At 38.7% G+C, this 27,070-nt stretch overlaps 1 protein-coding gene across 7 annotated transcripts in view; it reads right to left on the bottom strand.

Annotated features, from left to right (window-relative positions):
- Positions 1–27,070, bottom strand: part of RARB (retinoic acid receptor beta) — a 1,029,560-nt gene that overhangs the window by 515,933 nt on the left and 486,557 nt on the right. The window lies entirely within an intron of this gene.

The following is a 27,070-nucleotide window of genomic DNA, read 5'->3' as shown; positions in this document are numbered from 1 at the left end:
TAAATTACAAATATAAAAATAATTTTCAAATGTCTAGATTATATTCACTCATAGGGACATATTAAACCTATATAGAACCAATCATTTTAATAATTCAAAAGTCATGTCATTTCAATGGAGTCCAATAACAAGTTTTCGATCAACTGCATAACAATTGGTTGATTTTTGTTTGTATAGGAGAAAATTAAATTAGTAATAATGAACAATAAAGAATATAAGACAATAAGATCATCTACCCCCTCGGGTCCCTCTTATTCTATGTCTTAGGACACTGCTTTTTAATTTCAAAGATCGTATTTTATTAAGTTGTAGTAATTGTACTTATTTGCTTTTTATTTGGTTTGGGGGATGCCTACCAACGCTTTATAAAGGCAGGGACTGTATCTTATTGGTTGAATTAGCCCAGATTTCATATTTGTTCAATGGGCTGAGATAAAAGAACAGAACTGTGTAAGCTTTAGAAAATCTTAAAACCAAAATCCATTAGATTGGTCAGGTCCTTTAACCTATAAAGACCAAAAGCTGCCAAAATCTCCTCTGAACTTCACTACTTGGAGATTATGCAACTCAGCCACACAAAGGCAAAGCGTACTATATCAACATCCAGGATATTATGAAAAGCAAGACCATTAATCTTTATGACTGAGGGAAAGTTAACCTTCTTTACCTATACTGCCATTATTTAATTTTATGCCTTTAAAAGATTACATCTGATAAATCAGCCATAATCACAACTTTGAACTCCAAATATAATTAACCAAATGGCAACCCAGTGCCATTTAGGCGAAAGTTAATGGACAGGAAGTTTATGCTCTAAAGTCAATTTTTATGACCTAAGCAAAGTGGAAGTGCAGTACATAATTAAATATTGGTTTGGGCGGTGTAAAGAGGGGAGTAGTTTAATTCAGGAAAAAGAATCAAATATAACGCTAATTGTTCAGAAGTCTATCTTTGTATAACCTATAAAGACAGGATATCAAAGCAAATCAATAGTGTAAACAGTCTGTTTTTTACACAACTCTATATATATCATTTTTATCTAAGTAATAATTAAATTTATTTAAGAGCTCTTTTAGAAGACTTTATTGGTTAAGTTATGAATACACTGTCTATGGTAAAAAAATTTAATGTTTTTTTTACAATAATTGATAGTTTAGCTTTCTCAATCATTTGGAATAGTCTTCTTCTAGTAAGTTTAAATAAGGGCTCATCATATTCTTAAAATATAAAAGCAAGCATGAGGATAAATCAAAAGCCAAGAAAGGGAAACAAAAGAAGTCCTTTTCATTTTTCCTTTGAAGCTGTTCTCATCCCATAGGGTCCACAAATGAGTAAGCCTTTCCTATGCCAAGTCTTTCAAAGCAAAAGTTGGAAGTGGGAAGTTACTCAGCTAGCTGGCAAATTCAGTCAGTGAGGCAAGCCAACCTGGATTAATTGAGGCTTTATTTTTATATCTATTTTTGCATATGATTTTCGTAAGAGATTATGAATTTAAAATTCAGTCTCAAGGACAAGTATTTTGTTCTTAATTTTAAGTGTGGAAAAATGGCCAGGATACCGAAACCCAACTCGCATTCTTAAATATAATTTGAAAAATTATGGAGATAACCACAAGTCCCTTAACGATAGAGCATCTTACATTAAAGTCATAATGGGAACACAAGAATGCTTATTGCAAAAGAATCTTAAGATTTTATTCCCGATTGGCTTATGATTGCCAACAAGAGCCGGTTTGTGTGTTCAATGCCATAAGCATAGAAGATTCAGCAGAAATACTTACACTCTTTAAATAAAACAGTGGGACCATTTAGGCTCAACCCATAAGCTTCAAGACTGAAAGCTAAGACTCTGAGTGATCTACCCGATTAACGATGGTGAATCATGGCAGAAACCCCAAGCATGTCCTGGTACATGGGAAAAATACTGGGGAGCACCACCATGAAATACAACTTCTGAACATCATACACTAACCATATGGTTTACTTCAAGGCTTAGTCATTAGCGTTGCAGTCAATCAATTTACACAGACTTTAGTGGGTCACTGGTCATCAAGGAAATTTTTCTCTAATGATTCTGAGAAGGGGCAAAGGAACGATTGTATCGAGACAGTCGTTTGCCTTTAAGAGACAACATTATATTTTGCTGAATAATTAAAAGAATTCTATCCTTTCAAAATGCTGATTGCGAAACTCTCAGCCAAAACAAGGATTGAATGCTCTTATTATATATTCAAGTATATATACATAGATATACTATATGATACACTGAGATACATACAAGTATATAATTTGGATATATACTAAAGATTTCATTATATAATGAAACTGCTAATAAAAAGATCTATTGCTCTGGGACAGAGTCCCAACTTTTAAACATGTGGCAAGAGTCCAGTGGATTTAAGCACTCTTCTCCATATTTGCTTTCTGTATTCTAGAAAGTTTTTATTGTCCAAATGATATTTATGTACATATTAAGGTCATTGTTTTTAGACATTCAGTGTTGAAAACTGATAGGCTACTGGGCAAATTGTGTTCACAAAATATAATTTTGCGCTAGTATTCCTCAAGTTTGAATTTTATTGCTTTTAGATGGGAATCTTTCTGGCTTTCCAGAAGCTTTTCCCCTTCCCTGCCGCCCTACACCCAGCCATTTGGAAGCTTTCGCTCACTGAGGTTATCTGCTTGGCCTCTGAAGGCAGCTGAGATAGCTACCCTGCTCCTGATTTGTTTTCCTAATTTAGATTGCCTAGTATGTGTTGATTCTCTTTGACCAGCCTGTTACCAGCAGGAAATAGATCTCTTGACCCCCTGAAACCTCTCCCTGCACACTGGGCTCTGTAACAAGATGACACTAAAGTTGGGCATATTTCCCAGCGTGGTAATAGTGAGTTCTTCACTGCTGGTACAGATTGGTTAGATTAAACTCTGTTCCCTCTGCATTTAATGATAATCATGGAGTATCTAACAATGACTGGTGTGGCAGATGCTGTCAGATCACTGCCCACATGTCCCCAGATCCCTTTACCATCTTAGCACATGTCAGCTCCCTATGTACTTTCACTCCCAACAGCCAGCACCTGTGACTTTTTTTTTTTTTTGGAGGCCTGCCACAGAGAGGAGGTTTAAATACACCAGCTTCCTGGTTCCTGGTTGTAATCATCCTGGGGTATGCCCTACCTTAGTTCCAGAGTCCCTGGACAGGATCAAACCAAAGTTACTCTCTATGGAACTTTGCTTACTACTGTCCCCTTAATTGGCCTCCTGTTTCTAGTCCCACCCCTCCCCACTTCTTCCTAATAACTTTTACCCCAGTCTTCATCACAAGATCTATTTTCTGAAGAAACCTACTTAAAATTTGTAAAGAATGAAGATAATGGGTAGCCATCTCTTCCAGAGACCCTGTAGTTTCCATAAAACAAAGTAACTCAAGTTGGAACTTGTACAAATAATAACATATGCACCATCCATGTACATATATTGTTCCTTCAATTCTTAAGGGTCCTAAGTACATAAATCAGTTACACAATGATGCTTGTTGTTGACAGCAGAATTATTCATTGAATACATTCATGGTACTTGGCAGGTGCTCATGACAAACCAAATTTGCAATAATATTCAAAAATATCTGGTCTATCAATGAACTATGGGATACTTCACAAGGTCAGTTTCATCTTCCTTTTTAATTTACCAAATGACAGGATTAATTTACAAATCCAAGTCCCGAACCTCAAAATGGTTGTATATTTTAAATTTAGAATAACATTTCTGAAACTTTGGCTTTTAATTTGTTAGTCTTGAGAATTGCTTTTGAGCAAAAGCAGAAAGAATAAATGCTAATGACATATAAGTTCCTGATTCAGAGACTGGTGTTACAATTTTTTTTAATACATGAAGTATTTAAAGACTGATGAGACAGTATGGCAATTTAGTTCAGAATTCATAATTATTTTATTTTCAATATTAATTGCTTTTGCCTCTCAATAAATGACTCTGGAGGAAGTGGAATTCAATTTCATTCATTTGCAATAATCGAGATTGCTTTGAACTAGCTCAATAACTCTCAGCTCCCCTTGGCCTTCAATATATTGTTAGTGGTAGCACATAAATAAGCTGGGTTTTCTTTTCAGATTCCTAAGCAGGGCTGTCTGGCCTTTGGCAAAACAGCTAGGTAGACACGGTTTGTGCTCCATGTTTCAGCTCTTTTGCTATGCCCTACTCAGCATCCACAGTTTTCCTGCCTCTCAGGCTGCTCCTGCTCCCTCTTTCCCCTCAAGGACAAGTGCTAGGAAACATTTATATATCCACTGTTGAGAGTCAACCTCTCTGACTTCACTCATCCTGTGCCTTCCATCTGAAATAGCTTTCTGTCTTCAAATCTAAATATCCAAAGTGAGATCATGGTTTGCGCCAAACACCACCGTTTCCACAGAGCTCCTGCGGACCTCCCCAGGTAGGAGAGGGCATTCAGCTCGCTCAGGAGTTGGCTGTATCTCTCCTATGCTTCTTCATCTCCCTACACTGATTTTGAGGCATTCACATGCCTCCCCCAGCTAGTACACAATCAATTTCTTAGAGTATGAATCACAAGCCTGTTTATTCACATAGTGCTTAGCTAAATTCCCTATCAACAACCATCTGAATGAATAAATGAACCAATGGATGAATGAATGTTATGCATATTTGGTTTAAGAGAGGCTTGTCTATCAGTCTACATTTTAGTCACATAAAGCTACTTATTTTGACACAAGTCTCACTAACTCACCTCAGAGCCTTTGTTTATCCATAGGTTTTAGCTTTGATCAAGCTGTACTGGAACTGTGTCCACATGGACTCCCCACCCAACCTCCATTAAAACAAGAACTCCTTCAAGAGCAAGGACAATGACCTGCACCAGGCCCAGGGTAGGAGCAAAAGCCATTATTGTAGAATGAATGGGATTACAATGCCCTGTGATTTCATATGTTCCTTTCCAAAGATACATTTCAAAGAATGAGTACAGGTAGGGCATTTCATGGACCACTGTGTCTGAGGTCACATTCTTAGGTTAGTAAGGAAGAGAGATGGTAGCCTTCCTCATAAACCCTAACCTTGCTCCAGTTTCATAACCGATTTGGGTACTCTACAGAAGCTTAAAATTTTTTTCACCTAACATTCAAAGCAAAGTGGTTTCCAAAAGCACTAACCTATCAGAACTCCATTAACATTTATGGAACACGTGGGCTATATTTATTGGCCTGAGTGTTCTTTGTATTTGTTTGCATGTCACTTTCAAGAGTATTGTAACTGTTTCCCTCCGTAGCTTACAGATGCCTAGAGGAAAGCACATCTGACTTTTAAACCAAGGTTCTGGCTGGAATGGCAATGCAAACATTGCATCTGGGTCTTAGGAACTGTTGCCAAGGATTCAATTCAGTTCAACTCAATAAACATCTACTGTGGACCTGCTAAGCAAAGGAAACTGCTTTTGGATTAAGGATGTGTCAGACATAAATGGAGACCAATTCTTACCCCTAGGGAAGCTTGCAGTCTTGTGAGAGAAAAAGACAGGTAAGTGACCATGTGTGATACAAGGCAGAGGCTGGAAGTTGGAGCAGATTTTCTTAAGATTAAGTTGCTTAATATGATTGTATGAAGGGATAAAACTTCTTATCACCATCAAACCTCGTCATAAGTCACATTTCCATATACTCCGGGGTGCTGTTATTTACTAGGTTAATATGTGCCTTCAATTGCTTAAAAACTATAATCTCTCCCCTCAGCTGACTCCACTTCTTTTCCCCTTTCCTTCTTAAGAATACTTTCCAGTTTTCAGTGTTTCAATTCATTTTCCATGTTTCACTCTGAATTCACTCTCAACTAAACTGGAATGTCCCCAAACTATAAACATGCTATTAAAAGTTGAATCCAGGCAACCAGGAGGAAGGACAATCTCATTGCTTCTCCCAAGCTGTCTTCTCTCTCAGCATCTCACAATCTAGAGTCTTTTCTGCTTTTTTTTCTATGACTCTGTTTTACCTATCACTTGTGAACCCCTTTTACTACTCCTGGCTTCTCTTGTCACACCCAATAAATCACATACATATTTCTAGATGGAGAGCACAAAATTACCTCTGTGGTAAGGGAAGAATGCTTCAGGATAAAGATAAGAGAATCTAATTGTTAAACTGCAATCTTCTGTACTATTTTCACCTGAAGAACGTCCTGTAGGAGGTAACCTTCAGGAAAATACTTTCAATTATAATCTAACCAACTTCTCTGTGCTGCTATATGGTTCCCCATCTAATCCACCTAAAAGAGTCAAGACATTTCCTACCCTATTTGAGATTTTTATTTGTCATATAATAGGAAAACATACCTACTTGTATTTAAATTTTAAATGAAGAAAAAATAATTTTTAGTATACTATACCCCAAATATTGCACAGGATATACTTATACTAAAATTTTCTTTCTTTCTTTTTTTTAACCCATCTCTGCCCTAAAATGTATTTTCATATACAATTCAAATTTACTTTGGTGTCCTGTATTTTTATTTGTTAAAGCTAGCAATTGTACTTCTCTGTATCTCAAAACTGAGTTTCAATGAATCTGTAACAGAATTTGGGAGGCAGTTAGATGTGATGGTCAAGAGTAGAGGCTTTGGAATCATAGGCACAATGGGATGCATCCTCTTTGTCACATACTGTGATAATAATAAAGGTTTTAAACAAATCTTCTTGTGTTCTTCTCCTCAGGGTATAAGATGTATACCACTTCCTCTGTCCAGTTTAAGTTAAATGTAGGCCGATTAGCTTTGGCTAGTGAAATGGGTGTGAGGGCCCCTTCCTGTTTTCTTCCATTAGTGCTCGTGAAAGCATATACTGAGAGGGAGCCTCCGTTAGCCTGGGTCCCTGAGTATCCACGATAAACAAAATATCTTACACTGTGCCTGTAGCATGAGTGTCAAATATATTTGGGAGGTAGTGACAGTGTTAAATTAGAGAAATTGCTAGGATAACATAGGTTTTGTGGGAAAGTCTCTTCACCATTTTGATGCCTGTTTCTTTCACAGTTGGGTTAAGATGCTACCTCCTTCAAGCATAGAAGTAGTTTCTCATCTGCATAAATTCTTAGCTTGGCCACATTCTCTTCTCCATCATACCCTCTTCTCTCTGTACTTACGATAGGTTATCTTGCCTTATTTTGCTTACACACTTGACTCATGGTCTTTTCTGAACTGTAACTTTCTTGCCGTATCTATCCCCTAAGAACTCACTGCTCCTAATGAATACTAGTATCGTTAACAATATTGATTAAATTGAATGTGTAGTCTTATTTTTATACAAGTAACAAAGCTCCATTAGCAATAGAACTTTTTCCTTTACTAATTCAAAGATATACTACTTGATCTTTGCAAATACTTATTCTCATCTCTTCTCATATTTTCATATACATCAAAGAGGTTGGATTCTACTTTGCTTTTTAGGCATAAAGCATCTTTAGACAGGTCTTTGGAAGTACTTACAAGCTTCTTTTTTCTTTCTTTCCTTATAACCTTCAGGTCAGGGCCTACCTTAATGCTGGAAACACCCCCTTTCTCCTACAATAACAAATAGAATATTCACAACAACAATTACACCTTTCTATTCCTCCTCCATACATGTATGTACTTAAGCTGTGTCTCAATATCCTTGACAGGTGGTTTAAACTCTGCTTTATCTCAACATCTGCTTTTCCTCTGTGATAATCAGGCATTTTCACTTACAATTCTACTCCTTCCTTTTCTGTGGCCTCACACAGAAAGCCCCATCCTACTTGTGTTAACTATGGCATATCAAAGATATACATTTATTTCTACCTCCTCCCGAAAGCCATAAATCCACAAAGTTAAAAAGAATGAGAGAAGAGACAACAGTAAATGAAAGATGTCAAATTTTTAGAAGCTGGAAAGCATCTGGGAGACTTGGCACATCAGGGAGAATTCAAACATTAAACTCTTTGTTGAGTTGAAGAGGAGTGGATGGTCAACAAGAAGCAAGTTCACTTATACGACAGAAATAAATGTATTCCTAGTATATGGCATTTTCATATGTAAGCAATATTTGCTTACATAAGAGTATAAATAAATAAGTAATGTGTATATAACTTACATTACTTATAAGTGTTGAATATTAAGTAAATCATAATTATAACTACGTTGGAGAATGGGGGAGCAAAAACAAGCACACAAATGTGACATGAAAGAGTTAAATCTTTTTCTATAATCAGATGCCACGAAATGACTAAAATTAATTTTTAAAAGTGTGAACAAGTAATTTAGAAATATTGGAATGCAATACAAGAAACTTGCTGAAAAGCTGAAAATGGTAGCCTCAGGGGAGGAGGAATCAGTGGAAAAGGGTGGAGCACTATGAAAAGGCTTGTAGAACGATTTGACTTCTGAAACTGAATACACTTTTTCTCTAAAACCAAATCACTTCATTCGTAACAGGATGTGAGTTAATTTTTTTTTTTTAATCAAGAGCATTTGGAGAAGTAAAGATGTAATCAGAAGTATTATGGTTCTTAACCTTGGGATTAATCCTTGTGTAAAATACTGACCATTTCATGGAGCCTTTGGTCATAAGGTGATGCCGTGTGTCTTATGTACTTGAAAGCAGCTAATCATGACATAGTAAATGTGCCTTCTAGAGTCATTTCCACAGCCACAGTCTGGAAGTCAAGGAGAATCAGAGATTTCTAGGTTTGACTGTGGCACAGTCATTTTGACATACAATCTTCTGTGTTGTCACACAAAACTCCATGCCTAGAAACCTGTCACACCATACAAGCTTGGCATATGGTCTTCCAGGTCTCCAAAATACCCCTCCTCGCCCACTTAAAAAACTCAGCCTTTAAAATCCAGAGTAAATACCCTTTTCTTCTATGAAACTTTTCTTCCCCAAATAGTTAGTAGTGTCCTCTTCCTATGTGTACTAGTACTCACCACATTACTAACAACAAATTACCTGTCCACATTCCCTTTACTCGACTTTGAGGTCCTTGAGAGAAGTATATTTTGCTTTTTATCCACAATTCCAAAAACATACACCAAACAAATAGTTTCAGTAATCTGGAAAGTTTCAAATAATTAACTGAAATGTGGATGAAATTTGCAGGGAATCATCCATAGCTGATACATCAGTTTGGATTAGCTGTATCTTCCAACAAATGCGAAGACGCTGAGCTAAAATAATACCTTCAATTATTTATTTCATTCATGTTGTATTATCTTCATATAGTTATTCAGAAGTCTGACATCAATAGGATGTTTTAATTTTTAACACTACGTAAAAAGCATGTGGTACAGACATACACATTTACAGAGTTAAAATACTCAAAGTACGTATTCCTGCCTTTATGAATCTCACAGCCTGTTCCAGAAAGTCTCCCACCTTTTTCATGACAAGCACCTCAAGTAGAAAAAGAATAGTCAAAGTGATGTCAATAAGCAAGGATAATTCGCGTTGCCAAAGCATACACATTCTACCATATTCAATGGTGATATTCCTAGAACCCGAAATGGATATTTGGCAAACTTTTGACAATTCTGAGTCAAATCATGTGACTGCTAGCATCTGTAGCAGTAGAAGACAAATTTCTCCAGATGTGGCAGATGAACCTGTTTCTTGATGCGCTTTGGCCTGCCATTCAAAGCCTGTTTCTTGATGAGCCTATTTCCTTTCTCCCAGTTCCTTAGTTGTTCCCACAGGTATCCCCAAAGTGTCTCACTGCTTCTGTTGAGATACTCTGACGTAGCCTAATCCACAAGACTTCTGCAAATCACCTGAATACTACGGCTCATCTTTCTGTATCAGGGATAATTATATGATTTACTGAAATAAAATTAAAAGTGGCCTTAATTATTTTTTCTGTAGAAATGCCTTTTTGAATCCCCTAAAATTATGAAAGTATGGCCAGATATACCATAGCAATCAGATAAAGACCAAAGAAATCTGAATGTAAGTGCTTTGGCCAGAGAAACCACTAGTTCTCTGCCATCACTAAACTTAATCAGCATACACAGAATGTCCAAGAAATATGGACACAATTATAAACATTTTTAGAAAACAACTTCAGTGAAGATGTATAAGCAAAGCTACGTAATGAAATAAGTCCTTGACAGAATGATAAACTCCTTCAAAACAGGACAACATTTTGCATTTATTGACATGTAAGTTGTGTGTACTTAATTGTGATATCATATATTAGATGGAGTTCAGGAGAGCACTTTATATAAAACATCAATCAAGGTATAGCTGTTTAAATCAACCAAGTAGGAAATCAAGATTGGTAACTTAGATGGCCCCAATCAACAAGTTAATTGTTTTCCAATCCAGTGCTTTTTACTGAGTAGACAACATTTATACTAAATGAAGAGATGAAATGAGCAATTATCCTATGTATCAGTCTGTTCTCAAATTGCTAATAAAGACATACCTGAGACTGGGTAATATATATTAAAACAGAGATTTAATGGACTCACAGTTCAGCATAGCTGGGGAGGCCTCACAATCATGACAGAAGGCAAAAGAGAAGCAAAGGCATGTCTTACATGGCAGCAAGTAAGAGAGCTTGTGCAGGGGAACTCCCATTTAGGAAACCATCAGATCCTGTGAGACTTATTCACTACCATGAGAACAGTATAGAAGAAACCACCCCCATGATTCAATTATCTCCACCTTGTCCCACCCTTGTCATATGGGGCTTATTACAATTCAAGGTGGGATTTGGGTGGGGACACGGCCAAACTGTATCATCCAGCTGCTCTATACAAGCAAAACCACCTGCATAATTCAGGTGAGAAATGCAGACAGACAGTATGGTACAGTGTGAAGAGTTGATGTTGGAACTCAAAGGACTTAGGTTCAAATTCTTTGAGCATCTCTGTTTACTTATTTGCAAAAATAGGGAAAACAAAAGACCTACTATATTGAGTGACTGAGAAAGAGCACTTAGCATATGTTGAATAGATAGTGGTGATTACTCCAAAATACGCTACTGCCCTTCATTTCTTCATGTGCACAACATCCTCTACTTGCTATGAAACACCATGTTCCTTAATTTTGCTAAGATGTCCAATCTAGTATATGTGGAGTCTGAGTGTATCCTTTAAAAATTCCTTTTCTTGTGTTCTCATTGTTCAATACCCACCTATGAGTGAGAACATGCGGTGTTTGCTTTTCTGCTCTTGTGTCAGTTTGCTGAGAATGATGGTTTCCAGGTTCATCCATGTCCCTACAAAGGACACGAACTCATTGTTTTTGATGGCTGCGTAATATTCCATGGTGTATATGTACCACATTTTCCCTATCCAGTCTATCATTGATGGGCATTTGGGTTGGTTCCAGGTCTTTGCTATTAGGGAGCACTACACACTGGGGTCCGTTGGGGGGAAATGGGGGAGGGACGGGGTGGTGGGGAGGTGGGAAGAGATAGCATGGGGAGAAATGACAGATACAGGTGAGGGGAAGGAAGGCAGCAAACCACACTGCCATGTGTGTACCTATGCAACAATCTTGCATGTCCTTCACATGTACCCCAAAACCTAAAATGCAATTAAAAAAAAAACCTCCTTTTTTTTTTATAGGTTGCTTTTACATAAACTTTTTTTTTTAATGAATCCCCCAGCTTTTCCTTATGGATTGTGCCCCCTGACTTAATTACATAAGTACGTGATGGGCTGGAACGATTCCAAAATGCCCTCTTAGGAAAAACAATCTGAAGGGTTTTCTTCTCCTTCTTCTGTAATTACATAATTACTCAGCTGACTAATATGAGTCACCATGTGCCATTCTAATCTCCCAGGCACAAAATAGTTTTATTATTTTCCTTGGAACTACCTAATTACCCAATGGATAGCAATAACTCCTGGGCTCTTTTCTGTAAGTAATCTGTAAAGCTCAAGACAAATTCCTCCAGAAGTCTTTATAAATGGAGGAGAATTTAGAATAATACGATCATTTGCCACATGAGACACTGGAGCTCTTAGTGACAAGGGTGGTCCAGTGATACGCCACAAATAAATCTGCAGAAAAATGTACAGGATAAGATACTGAAGCACATTCTCCCTGGTATGTTCTAGGAAATAAGTGTTCCTGAGTCAAAACAGCAGTGGGTGAGTGCACATCTCGTCTCTTAAAAAATAACAAGCACTCCTGACATATGTGTATTAACTTCTAAGGTATATGCACCTGCTATGGTTTACCCATATATTATTAACTCTTAGCCAAGGTTAATTAACATGTTAATAAAATCTAAATGCTAATATAAATTATAGTCCAGGTGGGGTGGCTCACGCCTGTAATCCCAGCAGTTTAGGAGGCTGAGGTAGGAAGATCACTTGAGGTCAGGAATTTGAGACCAGCCTGGCCAACATGGTGAAACCTCATCTCTAACAAAAAATATGAGAATTATCTGGGCACAGTAGTGTGTACCTGCAATCCTAGCTATTCAGGGAGGCTGAGGTGGGAGAATCACTTGAACCCAGGAGTGAAGGCTGCAGTGAGCCAAGATCACACCCCTGTACTCCAGCCTGGATAACAGAGTGAGACTCTGTCTCCTAAATAAATAAATAAATAAATAAATAAATGTTTCATAGAGGCCTAGGATATCTCGTCTTAAGGAGTACTGCCTTCCAGAATATCAAAGTCTTCAATAGATCTTAAAATTGCTCTCTGAATGACCTGTAGTTTCTCAGTCTTTATTTACTTCGAGGAATAATTTAGGAGACTGCCTTTGTTGACCCTTTTCTGAAATTTTTCAAAGGCATATGCAAGAAAATTACACAAGTGTTTAAGCATATGCGTGTACCCCAGCGTATTTTCTAGCGGGTGCTCAGAAACCAACAGGCCCAGCAGTTTTCTCTCTACCTCTTTATTAACTTGCTTTGTTTCCTACTTTCCCATTTGACCCCAGAAATGGTGAGTTTGTGAAAGCTTCTTTCTGCTCTCGGACCAAAAGAGCTGGGCAGTCTCCATGATTTACAAAGCCAACATGTTGGCCTATGCCCTGCGTATGACAGATTTCTAATAAAAAGAAATATTTATCCAAGCTATCGAACAGCCAGGTCTAATGAATATTAAATCTGATCAAGCCATTTTCCAATGCATAATAAAATACTAAGTCATGCTGTAATTTAACTGTATTTAGAACTGTCCTCCTTAGTTTACATTCATTAAAACAATTTAAGAAAAACGCTATATCAAATTTTACTTTGAAACTCATACAAATATTAAACCTTAAGAAGTTCTGAAGCTTTGCCAGGACAGCTGAAGTTAATATGCTTGTAATTTACCGAAGTAACAGATTCAAGTCCATGACAATGACTTGTGTGTTTCAGACTCACAGCTCACATTTTTTAAAGGGTTCATGAGGCATTAGAAAATATGAATCTGAAAAAAACTATTCAGTCATGTCTGATTGTTCTGGTACATAAACCAACTCACATACTGTAGTAGAAGTAGCAACACTGAAGTCGTTTTGACAGTTGAACACAAACAGAGGCCCCAAACAATGAACACACAGAAACAGGACACTCCTCTGCTCTGGAGGAAGGGAGCCAACAGTCTGTCCATTTACTTAAACCTCTCAGCTACAGTTACCTCGCTTTCTCTCTTGGAAGGGCCTCCCGATAAACCCCCCCTCCCCGTCCCACTGCAGACCCCCAATCTTCCTCAACCCTGTTAATTAGGGGAGAGAAGAAAGGGAGAGGGAAACCAGAAAGCTCACTGACCTATCTATAAATGCACAACATCTCTCTCTCTCCTCCAGGTTCAGAGGTTTAAGATTCTCCTTTCTCCTCCAAACAGCCAGGAAAGTTGTTTTTGCAAGAAGGCACTGCACTTTTGAGGTCCCAGCTTTCAGACCAGTGATTTTGTAGAAACAGACCTGATACCTTCCTCTCAAACCTCCTGGTATCACCAAACTAACCAAACTATTTAGATTTTCGTAATGTGTCTTTCAGAAGTCATTGATCATAGTCCATTCCTCCAAGTAGAGCAAAAAAATGCCTGGAAGATGCTGATTATAAGGTTGATGATTCCCTCTTCAACCTATAAACTGTCAGATGTAAACAGGACATTCACTGAGAACAATGGAGATTAATAAAGAGAGACAGGACTGCCGTCTAGGGGAAAGAATGGTTCAAAGATTCCAGGGCTGGCCTTCTATAGTCAGTTGGCTATTGTACCCTGTAGGTCCCAATGCCGCTAGGAAGAAGTTCTATTTGGTTGTAGAATTCTTTGGTAATATAAGAAAGACACTTATTCGAATTAACTATTCAATCCATCTACAAAAAGTTGAGTATCTTCCATTTTCCAGAGGGTATTTGCATGGAACAAGACAGACACACTCATGTACTTCCCCAGAACGATTTCAAAGTATTTATTATAAGGCAGGCATGTGCTGGCCATGTACTCCTAGCACATAGAACCTTGAGCACCAATCCCAGGCTCTGATTACTATACAAGGTCTGATAAGTGAGAACTCAAGGATTTGCTTTTTAACCCTATAATAAACAAAAATAGACTTCCTTCTTTCCTCCCTTTCTTCCTCTCATCAATTTAACATGTATTAATGAAGAGTCTGGATACATTTAGTCGAGTGCTAGTCGCTGAAGGTACAACAGTAGGCGGACTCAGATACAGCTCCTGCCTGTCATTTAAAAAAAGTTGACACAAGGTACAGGATAAGTGGGTGAATAGGGAGGTGATTTATTTTTTGGGAAGATGGGGAAATTAACAGGATGTTTGCAGGCTGATAGGGCCGATCTAGGAGTAGAGAGGCTAGGGGGAAAAAAGTTAACACAAGGCCAATTTCTCATGTTTTGCCCAACTAGGGAATAAGACATTAAGTCAGAATCATACATACATCAAATGTTGCAGCTGGCATTAGTCCTTGAAGGTGAGACAGGAAAATGTGAGGCCTTTAAAAGAATTTTGTTCAAAAAAGAGGGAAGGGTCTGTTAAGAATTGACTAAAAGGGTTTTGCTGTTTCATATTCTTCCCTGAACTTGTTTACCTTCTGTTGATTCGTTTTGATTCACTTTGAAGGATTTCACTGGACTGAAACTCTACTTTAAAAAAGCCGGGGGGAGGTCTGCAGAGTGTCAGTTCCCCAGTTGTCACCGGGCCTTGCACTCCATATCCACACACACATGGTTTCTATTAAAACCACTGAGAGGTACTTCTGAATAGCATCAACCACACATTTCCTCAATGAGCCACAAAATAAAGTGCTATTAATTCTCACCAATAATCATGAAATGATTGCTTTTTATTGCATATGTCTAACCTCCTATGACGGTCCTGAAGTTTTCTATCCTTTTCTGACCTATGGGTGACTTTGGCGTCTTAGAGAGCATACCGAGTGATCACATCAACGCTTAAGGGTGCCTCTGCTTATAAAGTCTAATACGCAACTCGGATAAAAATTATCTTGATGTAATTATAAATAGTCTTTTTTAAAAAAAAAAAATCTGTAATGCCTACTTACCTTTTCTCTCCCTAAACTCCATGGGAGGAATCAGCTTTCTTTCTAGAGAAAAACATTCTTTCTTTTGGAATCTATTAATACATCAGCCCAAATTTTCCTTTTTAAAATTCCAACTCCTGTTGTAAGATTTTTTAAAAAAAATTTATTTAAAAAAAAAAAACACCACACATTACATTTTACACCCCCTCTTACCATTCTCAGGTTACAGGCCTCTGAAGTGTGCTTGGCCTGTTGCCAGTGTATTTATTTCTATTAATAAATGAGTCACCAGTGTAAGAATGCAAATTTTATGTGGCCCAAGTATAAATGAGCCTGTTAAGAATGGCCAGATACACATTTTATGTGACTGCTAAATAATTATGTCATAGAAATACAGCTTGTGAATTCAACATTAAAAAAGAAATGGATTTCAATAATGTTAGAATGACTATTTGTCAAAACATGGTTTTGATGAGTTACGACTCTTGGGAAAACAGGATGAAAGAGAAAGTGATCAGGTTCCAGTGAGAGCAACATGGGCAAGAGCCTCTCATACAATGCCCTCTGAGGGTCGCTCCCCTGCCTCACGCCGTTATGTCATGAGGGCACATCCCATTCACAAAACTGCTCTTACACTTTCAGCATTTTCATCTGTGAAGACAATTACTGGATGAGGGATATTCAAAGCTTTTACATAGCCACAAAACCCTGACATCAAAGTTGAGAAAATTACAAAAGCAGAGAGTAGAAAGGTGGTTGTCAGGGGCTGGAGGGGTAGAGAAAATGGGGATGCACTGGTCAAGGGGCACAAAGTTTCAAAGGATAAGCTCAACTTAAAAGAACTGAAAAACTTACTACAGATAATAGGAACTTGGAAGTGAACAGCCAGATACGATCTTGGCGCTCACATTCACACTGACATGGACATTCAATAACTACACAGCGGATTACATAGTTATAATTGTGTTAAGTATTATTCAGTGCCCATCAAGTGGCACAACCAGAGCTCACTAAAGCGACATTTCTGTATCAAGCTGTCCCATCCCATCAGAAGTCTGGATGTTAACTGGTGTCCTATCTCTCATCTGAAGACGAAGTGACAGTTTCAGATAACAAGGCAAGACCTGGATCAGCTGGCTGAACAGACTCATGAGCAGACATTAAGTTATTCTACATAGCAAAGGACTGTGGAACCAACAAATTACTGGGTGTTAAAACACTTAGAGCATTCTGGAACATTTTAGTGAGACAATGGTCTTGGCTGTAGACACAGTTTCAGAATTTAGTCTGCATTCCTAATGTCTTGAATAACACCACTAAAATAAACAGTATGCTTTCATATCTGTTTAATTCACAGACCTGTTGATGAACAAGTAGAGTTTGGGAGAGTTTGTTCAGCCATGCAAAATCTTAAAAACAGTAAAAATTGCTACTAACGTTGAAAATCAGTTTGTATATAAACAACTAGATATCCAGCTTTTTTAGAAAAATGTTAAGTTCTGATATTTCCATATTAGCATCAACCAGCAGGAGCACGGAGGCATCTGGCTTTCAAGATGGGGACGTGCTGCCCATATTACCACAGTCCCTTCCACGCCTGATGTTATTATTACGCCTGGGGCCAGGGCAGCTTCTCTCATTGACTGTTTGCACCACACCCTGAGGACAATTGATTAATTGATTTGTAATATCAAGCTTGAACTGCAACATCAATTAAGACAGTCCTTCCTTTTCAGTATCTTACATTCTCCTGTCCCATGGATGCTATATTACCACCTCTACTTAACACCTCTCTTTTCCTTAATGCTGAATTTCTGTGACAGTTCCAACTCCATTCTCAATTATTTATATATTTATGCATTCGATAAATCTTTACGATTTTATACTGGTTGGGATTAGGGGAGGAAAAATAGATGTATATGGCATAATCTGTGTTCTAAAAACTCCAGAATCTAAGAGAGGAATTTAGAGTTGAGGAGAATAGCATTGATTAAAAAAAATTTTTAGCTGGAGAACTACGTTACCTCATAAATTTTGATCTTCTATGTATTGTTGAAGGACAAGGGCAAGACCTTTTATTTCTTTTCAAATGTCCTCTGTCTTAACTATGTTCTCTAATGTCATCCTCTATCTCCCTCCACTAAAAGATGTGAGACCAGTTATTGCAATTAAGGAAAAAAGACAGAATATTTATTTGAAAGTCAGATCTAGAAACCTTGCTTTACCAACTTTCCAAATGAAAATTCTTAAAGATGAATTCAATTACTTAAATATTAAATGGAAATCTTGAAAAAAACTTGTGAAGCATATGTCGCAGTAGAAAAACTAATCCAATATAACGTTACTGCTGGAAAAGACACTTATTTTTACAGGTAGGAAATTTAGGGTGGTAAGTGACATCCCCCAGGCCTTGGAAACAGTAAGCAGTAGCCAGAACTCAATCTCAGGTTTAAACATATCCAGATACTTTTGTTATTAAATCCTGGATGGCAATAAAGACCATGAGATAATCCCACTGCCTGCCATTTTAAGTTGTAAGGAGAAAGCAAAATTCATAGTAAAATTTTAATCATTCCACACATTCAGTAGATACTTATGGAGTGCCTTGTTTTATGGCCAACACTGTGCTGGATGATTTCTGTTGATATGACATGAATGATGCAACCAAAAACTTCTCTCCTCAAAGAGATGACATTGTAGCAATGAGCTGACTTGGAATCATTCAGGCTCATAGGATTCCAGACACACCTTAGACCAGGCAGCCTACCCATCTCCTAGGACTATTGTGATTACCTAGTGAGACAATGACTAAGGAAAATGCTTGTTAATTAACATAAAAGGTTCCACAAAGTTTGGCTGTGAATTGTTCTTATTGAGACCGAGTCTTGCTCTGTTGCCCAGGCTGAAGCACAGGGGGGTGATATTGGCACACTGCAACCTCTGCATCCCAGGTACAACTGATTCTCCTGACTCAGTCTCCTGAGTAGCTGGGACAATAGGCATGCACCACCATGCTTGGCTAAGTTTTGTATTTTCAGTAGAGATGGGGTTTCACCATGTTGCCCAGCCTGGTCTCGAACTTCTGTCCTTGAGTGATCTGCCCACCTTGGCCTCCCAAAGTGCTAGGATCATAGGCGTGAGCCACCGTGCCCGGCCTGGTTGTGATTTCTAATATGTCAAGGACCAATCCAGCTCATTGAACAATCACAACATAAAAGAAACCATAGTAATGGAATCCATCCTCCTATGAACGACAAAATATTTCCATTGGATTCCCCTTAACCCAAATCAGATGCAAGTCTGTTGGAAGAATGGCAACTACATGGACTAAATAAAAAAGGCCAAGTGGAGAACTGAATAGCTGGTCTCAATTCCATCACTACAGAAACATACAAACTGAATCGTATGTTTCCCAAAGAGCTTCACTTTACACTTCATTTTGTCTCTGTTGACAGAACTTTTTTCACTGCTTCCACAATAACATTTCAGTCTAGAAAATAAAAATGTACATGCAACCCGCATTACCATGAATGCCTCTGGGCCTGGCCAGCAGGGCTCACCTTCAGGATATCAGAAGAATGTCATCATTAAGTTGACTTTCCCCAGGTAACATCTCTTTCTCTTTTGTTTAGCTAAGTCAAACTCTCTTCCGGGGACGGTTATCTCTCCTTCACTTTCCATGTCAACCCACAAGACAATTTTGTCTTCTACCCAGCCAAGAGTGATGGATCATTAAGTTGCCCATGGGTGACATCTAGTTTCCACAAAAAACCATGCAGCGGTTCTCTGCCTTCCTCATGTCTCTTAAAGGGATCTCTATGCCTACAGTTGACAGCTTTTTAGACCGGGGACTCCTAACAGGAATGGAAATCCAAAACAATCTTTGGTGCCTAAAGTACTATCTCCTAATTAATCATAATAAAAGAGGCAAAGAAAACAGCTTCTTGTCCTTTAGATCTCAACTTTCATTCCCAAATGGTTTCTTAGATTTTTCATTATTTTTAATAATGCACAATTTTAACAACATAATCCACAGTGTGGCTATGCCCAGGCCCCACTAGAAAGTGAGCTCTGAGATCATACCTATCTCCTCACCACTGCAGCCCTGTCGCCTAATATAATTCTTGGAACGTTAGAGATACTTAAGTATCCGTTGAATTAAAAGAAGACGTAAGTGACTGAACACATCATTTGAACTGTAGACTCCTTCTTACCAAGCTTACCTAGAAAAACATTTTTCATCATCAGAATAAAAACGTTTTACTGACCTTCCCCACCACTGTCTTATTTAATGCATAGCCTATTTTCCACTGAGGTTTGGTCTCAATACAACCCATTTTCTGCTACGACAGCAGGACTCAACATTCTTAGCTTCTCACTTCGCCTCTGCCTCACCCTTCTTTGTTTCCTGTGTATCCCTCTAATCAAATGCAGAGTGTATGAAATGTGATATGCGATCACATTAGCACAGCTTTATTTTGATGTATTTTTGTCAAGCCTGTACAGACAAGTGGAAAGAGAAGTGAAACAGAAGCTGGGAAAATATTGCCAGAAATTATGTCAACAAATAACTTCAGAGTTTACTTTCCCATTAGTTCTAAACTGTTTAAGCAAAGTAGCTGCTCTTCTGTCTACAGGTCAAAGCCTGAACCTGAATCAAGGGTAAAAAGGCAAAGCAAATCCCTAATAGAACACATTTCATACCACGGTCTCAGGGATTAGATTTCTTTCTATTTTTACTTAAAACAACAGAGGTTTATGCCTCCTTGTCTTTTCAAATCATACCCAGAGGTTGACAATAAGGCTCCAGTTGGTAGTTAATAAATCTCAAGTAATGTATCGATCGCTCTTCATGCTTTTTCTATTGTTCTTAAAACGTAAGAACTGTCTCATTATGTTAAGAAAAAAAAGGACAAGTTTCCACACTTAAATGCCAACCAAGGAAAGAAATCCCTGGGAAGCTAATAATGAAACAAAGGTGGTTTTCTTCAGCAGAACTGCGTGTGCTAAATTGCACTTTTATGTGATTTTTAGGGCAATTTGCCACTTTCCTGGCACCACTTCATCACTTTCCTTCAGCAACAAAGAAAAAAAGGAGGGCCACAATGACCTATATATTACAGCTCTAACAACGTGTGGGGGTCAGCCTCTCCAAGTTTATGAGTCAGCTTTAATAATGGATATTCCATTTTCTTATTTAAGTTAGAGAAACTCAAGGGTACATTCTCATTCCCCCAAAGACTTTACTGTTCCTCCCAGTTTGTCCAACAGACAATTAAAAAAAAATTTTTAAATGTCATGAACAGCAGTGTTTCCATTGCACCCATTACATATTATGATTTGCATGTTATACACAACTTCGTTTTTACATGAGTTTCTTGACTTCCTAAGAGGTTCAGCTTACCAAGTATCTACCAAATTCCTTCAACACAAAAATGGGGAAACTGAGGCCTAGAGCTGTAATGTGACTTGCCTTTACTTACAGACCATCCAAGCTAAAGGATTAAATGGCTGTTAAGGTAGCTTATGCTTTAAAGTGGGCATGAGAGTTAATAGCTAAGTGATACTAGAGAAGCTTATAGCAATTTGAGCCTCATTTTCTTCAAGTCTAAATAGGAAAATAACTGCCTCGCCAAGTTGTTACTTATCATGGCTGGGGAGTGTGAAAATGAACATTTCCCTCCTGGAATATTACTCTTTTTCTCTTTCCTGACTTTCTCTCTTTCTCCATTTCACATCTGATGCCAAATTTCCATCTTTCCCAGAAGCCTTCACAGCTCCTTCAAGCTAAGGTCCCTGACACACAGGATACCTCGTACTTCCCTGTTGGAAATTCATCACAGCGGTGACTAAACAAGGTTTAGGGACTTTGCTATATAAAATCTTTCAACTTCACTAAATATAAGCTCCATGAGGGCAGCAACTCTGTCTTTATCTCTGTACACTTGCTCTTGAGTTCGCTGTCTCTCCAATTCCCCTAACCCATGGTAGATGCTCCACAAATATTTGCTAAATGAGCACCACGGTACCGATTCAATAAATAAATGAAAGTCTCAGCCCTTCTTGTTGTTGAGGGAACTGACACCTACTTAGTTCTTTTCACTCTCCTAGGTCAATCAATTCACCTCCTTAAAAATGACTTAGTCTATAGTTTCTGTGTAGGGTTAGGAGCTTGCTGGTGTCTGAGGTTTTCTCTCTCACTGCAGTGTGAACAAAACAGTCAAGGAAAAGTCACTTACTTCTGTGCTTAGCTCTTTTGGCAAAACAACTCTCCCTCCTCCCTCCACCCCATGTTTGCCCTGAATTTGACTTCGCCACAGTCTACATTAAGAAGAACAGCAGCTAAAGCTTCTTTGAAACTTTATTCGCCATGGTCAACAAGAAAAAAAAAAAAGGCTGGTGAAATTCCTTCAAAACGTGCTTTAATCTAGCTGGAATGCCATAAATTGCTTCCAGATGTGCATGATACAAAAGTCAATCAGAGCTATTTATACTGACACTCCACAGTCCAAACAATCTGAAGCCAAATGCCATGTCTCCGCTTCAACGAAGCTATAAATGTCAGTTTTGTTGAATTTGGAAAGGTGTTGAAGAGTTCAGGCAAGTTTGAGTTCTTGACTCTTTTCGAACCAGCAGTAATTTTGACACGAGGGAAATAAAACCATCACACATACAAACTTTTGTAAATCCCCATCCTCACTGAGCACACCTGACACCCTTCATGCATGACCTTGAAACGTCCATCGGTTAGAAGACAAAACTCAATTTTGTAAAACCGAAGAATGTAGCTCTGGGACAAGGTGCCGAAGAAGCCAGAGAATCTGGCCAGACCCCCCCACCCCGTCCCACCCTGAACACAAACAAGCACACTTGGGAGTTAGTTGGCTGCATGGTTTGTAGTGATGCCTTTTAGACATCCTAGTCAGACCACTGCTCTCCTAAGCAGCCCTGCGAACAAAGATAACTCAGGCTGTTGGCACTGCACTCGGGTACTGGCGTGGGCACAAAGCCTGAAGTCCAGGTGGCCGGTTCTGGGGTTTCATCACTTAAAGACAACAGTTGTCTCTTTCCACCGGAATAATCTGCAGGCTTGTGTTTTAATCTCATTCTGCATCACATTTCTAGTACTGGCACACAGTAGGCCATCAATAAATAATGCTGAAAAGAAATATGAAGACTTGAAGGGAAAGATGATCTATTAGTCTGTTTCTTTTCAAGCATGTAATTCATATAGGTAAATTCAAACTAAAAACGCTCTATGTTTTTACAGCAGAATGGAGAGAACTTGGGATTTGGAGCTACAGACATATGGCTTCAAATTCTAACCTCAGGTACTGATTAGTGGTATGGCTTTGTGACTGTTCCCTAACAGCTCTGACCCTCAGTTCTGTCTACAGCAGAGGGAGCTAAAGATGTCTCTCTCATACAACTGCTGCAAGGGTGTTCTTGTTTCACACTCGGCCTTTGGTATTAATTTCCTTATTTTTGTCCCCATGGCTGGGATTTCAAGTGTTTAAAAAACATAAAAAGCCAGAAATAATTCAAATTTGGAGGCAGAAATAAATAAAAAATAAATACCTGTCACTTTTCATTCGTAGAGTGGGCCCAGTACTTGGGTTAAACTATATGGAATTTCCAATATTTAAAAACAGCAATTTCCTATAGTTCTCCCTGCTATGAAGGGTCATGTGAAGAATCATGTCACATCTGTGGCCCTCCATGGCAGTTCCCCACTTAGTTATCGAACGTATAACCACCCTCACTGAGGCTCACAGCAGCTGGGCGTAAACCACTGGTTCACAAACCATAGCCTATAGGCCAAATCCAGCCACTGCCTGTTTTTATAAAGTTTTATTGGAACACAGACACACCCATTCCTTTCTGTATGTTCTTTGGCCACGTGCGTACTACCGGGGCGGAGCTGAGTCATTGTAACAGAGATGGTAGGGTACACAAAGCTGAAACGAAATTATTTACTATCTGGCCCTTGGTAGAGGAAGTCTGCTGGCTCCTGTACAGACACACAGTTTAGGTGCAGCAATTACTACATCAATATGAGTTTGGCTCTCAAGTTATAATAGATTCTATTTTTCTGTACCCAAATGTTGGCTGCATCACTTCCTTTGATGTATCTCAGATAGATTCCTTAATTTCTTTAATCTCAGTTTTTCATCCACATGATGGAATAGATATCTTGTAAGGTTAAGAGAATTAAAAAAAAAATGCTGGATACAGTGGCTCACACCTGTAATTCCAGCATTTTGGGAGACTGAGCTGGTCAGATCACTTGAGCTCAGGAGTTGGAGACCAGCCTGGGCAACATGACAAACCCTTGTCTCTATAAGAAATACAAAAATTTTCCAATGTTGGTGTCATGTGCTTGTAGTCCCAGTTACTTGGGAGGCTGACGTGGAAGGATTGCTTGAATGCACAAGTTTGAGGCTATAGGGAGCCATGATGGTGTTGCTGCACCCCAGCCTGAGTGATAGAGAAGGATCCTGTCTCAAATAACAAACAAACAAAAAAATGCAATTAACAACAATATCTGACATGTGATAAGGGTTAAATAAATTTAAACAGCTTTTTCATTATGATCATAACCCCATTTATATTTCTTTACTTATTAGAAATATCATGTCACATGTGGAATGATAAATGGCAAGGCATGTGCAGCCTTTGTGTCAATGGACAGTTTACAGCGGTGGAGACAGCGGCAATCAGAAGAGGGAGCAGCTGCCACTGAGCTCCAGCTGCAGTTGCCATATGGAAATGTCACTCCAACGTTTCCAGGTCTTCTGAATTTCCAAGAGACACTAGAGGTGTGGATACTTACACAAAATCTCCCGTTTTTAAGTGTTGATAATGATTTAAAAATGTTTTAAATCATTCATTCTGTGAGCCAAAGATAATGTATGTAGGCTTGTGCTTTTTTATTGATGTTTGGCTGAGTAAGTCAGAGAGTGTCACAAGGAGGGAAGGAGGGAAGAACCTTTTGTACCTGGCATAGAAGATGGCAGATGTCTGTGTTGGAACTGACCTGATAGCTTTGTCGAGCCATAAAAAACAGTTTTGTTGAAGGTTTAGTCTTTGCACATCTACTTTTGCAATACTGAGCTATCCAATATGCATCCATCTTCTTCTTCCTAGAAAAACCACTGTCTCTACACTTTCCCATCTACTCACACTCATTTTAAGCCTTCATTTTGTACCTACTGTGTGAAAGACACTGCATGTTTAAGCTAAATGGAGAAATACCCTTTAACTCACAGTGCTCTGGTCCTCTTGACACACAACTGAGAGATCTGAAATATATCCAAGCAACTATTCTTTTTTACTTTCCTTCTTCCTTTTTTTTCTTTTTTGAGGCAAGGTCTTGCTATGCCACCCAGGCTGGAGTGCCGTGGTTTAATATTGACTCACTGCAACCTCCATCTCCCGGGTTCAAGTGATTCTCCCACCTCAGCCTCCTGAGTATCTGGGATTATGGACACGCACCACCACACCCAGCTAATTTTTGTATTTTTAGTAGAGGCACGGTTTTACCATGTTGGCCAGGCTGGTCTAAGCAGCTATTCTTGACTCCCATTGTGAGCATAGACACAGAAGCTCGAAAACATCCTCAGGACAACACAAGCTCAGCCAAGAGTGACTAGACTCTACAGTTTAAGAAAAATAAGGATTTTTAAAATCAGTCACCTGGAGATATATTCTACCAACATTTAAAGCATCTACTTTCAACTCTTCATGAGAAGACACGGTCTGGGGGGAGAACACCCATGTACTTTCTTGAATATACGTTTGTCGGGAATGTAAGCTGGGAGACTTAAACTAACAAATATTTATTGCGGTTATTTTCTACTGTGCCAACTTGGCTACGCTGAAGTTTGTTTCCCAGAGTCCCCTTCCCTGTGTGGTTGCAAGCTATAGTTAGTCAAAAGAGCAATTTGCCTGGAATCTGGAAGACAGAGATAAAGCAGCAGCCACTACTCTCTGAAATCGTCATGTTTGGACGTGGTTCTGGCCTGACCTTGCTCTCCTTCGTGTGGAGTTCTTCTTGACTGTTGACCTGATTGTCCGACATAATCTGCATGTCTCTTAGCAGATGCTTGGCAGTAGACCTGAAAAGCAGTAGCCACATAGAGACCCGGCTTCCCTTAGCTCCCCCGCACATTTCCCTGTGCAGTTCCATTTCAGGGACTGGAGGTGCTTGTTTCTCAGATTTTCTGGTTAGTAACTTCTGATTCACCATCCCCTCCATTTCAGACATTTAACTTTCCAGTTTGTCTCATGACTGGGAAGGTCTAATTCCTACGACAAATAATTTATTCCAAGACCTTGACTAATACAACTATCTTTGACAATAGATGAGTGACCCCTACTTTAATTGTCTTTGTTCTACTTGCTTGTAAGTTCCTAGTGGACCTAAGGTCTAGAGCTTTAAAAAGGAACAAGGGAGTTCCTTTTTAAAGCTCTAGACCTTCATAATAATACCCACTCAATAAATATTAACTGAATAAAGGAAATAGAATCATTAATATGATCTACATTATATTCTCTCTCCATGTTAAAAACAAAAAGTAGAAATTTAATCAGATCAAAAGCCTAGATGAATAACTGGCAACTAGAAGACACTGGATAATTATTTTAGTAGTTCAGTAGAAGGAATGACTTAAGCTGACGCGTGTTGAGGGACTTTTCAATTTAACTGTAATGAGTTTCATTGAGTTCCGCTTATGGGTTGCAAAATAGTATAGTCATTGCATGAGGTAATGTATTGTCCCACAAAATGACAATTGAACTGTTTTCTTTTGTGTAAACATTGCTGCCGCAACACTATCTAGTCCTTATGTTTAGTGAACTTTTATAAATATATTTGTAGAATAAATTCTTAGAAGGCAAGTTACTAGAACAAAGGGTAGGTTCAGTTGCAATTCCAGCATACTGCCTCTTCCTGCCCCCTGCTCAAACACCCTCCCTTCCATCTATGTTCTACCAAGTTTATACTTCCACCAACAGCATATAAAAGTGCCTGTTTCAGCCGGGTGCGGTGGCTCACGCCTGTAATCCCAGCACTTTGGGAGGCTGAGGTGGGTGGATCACGAGGTCAAGAGATCGAGACCATCCTGGTCAACATGGTGAAACCCCGTCTCTACTAAAAATACAAAAAATTAGATGGGCATGGTGGCGCGTGCCTGTAATCCCAGCTACTCAGGAGGCTGAGGCAGGAGAATTGCCTGAACCCAGGAAATGGAGGTTGCGGTGAGCCGAGATTGCGCCATTGCACTCCAGCCTGGGTAACAAGAGCAAAACTCCGTCTCAAAAAAAAAAAAAAAAAAAAAAAAGTGCCTGTTTCCCACACGGCCTGACCAGTGCTATGTATTTGAAACTTTTTAACGTCAGCCAATCTGATAGGAGAATGGAATATCAGTGTTGTTTAAAGTGAAAACTGCTTTTGAATATGTAATAGTGCCTCAAGTTCTCATCTCTGCTTCACTTCAGATACACGTAATCAATGAATAAGGCAGTCTCATTCTGGGATGGAATTAACTTTATAAACCAACAAGGGATACTTAGCATTTA

This window comes from Saimiri boliviensis, chromosome 9, assembly GCF_048565385.1.
Source record: "Saimiri boliviensis isolate mSaiBol1 chromosome 9, mSaiBol1.pri, whole genome shotgun sequence".
Taxonomy (NCBI): Eukaryota; Metazoa; Chordata; class Mammalia; order Primates; family Cebidae; genus Saimiri; species Saimiri boliviensis.
This window is presented reverse-complemented; position numbering and strand designations above follow the sequence as displayed.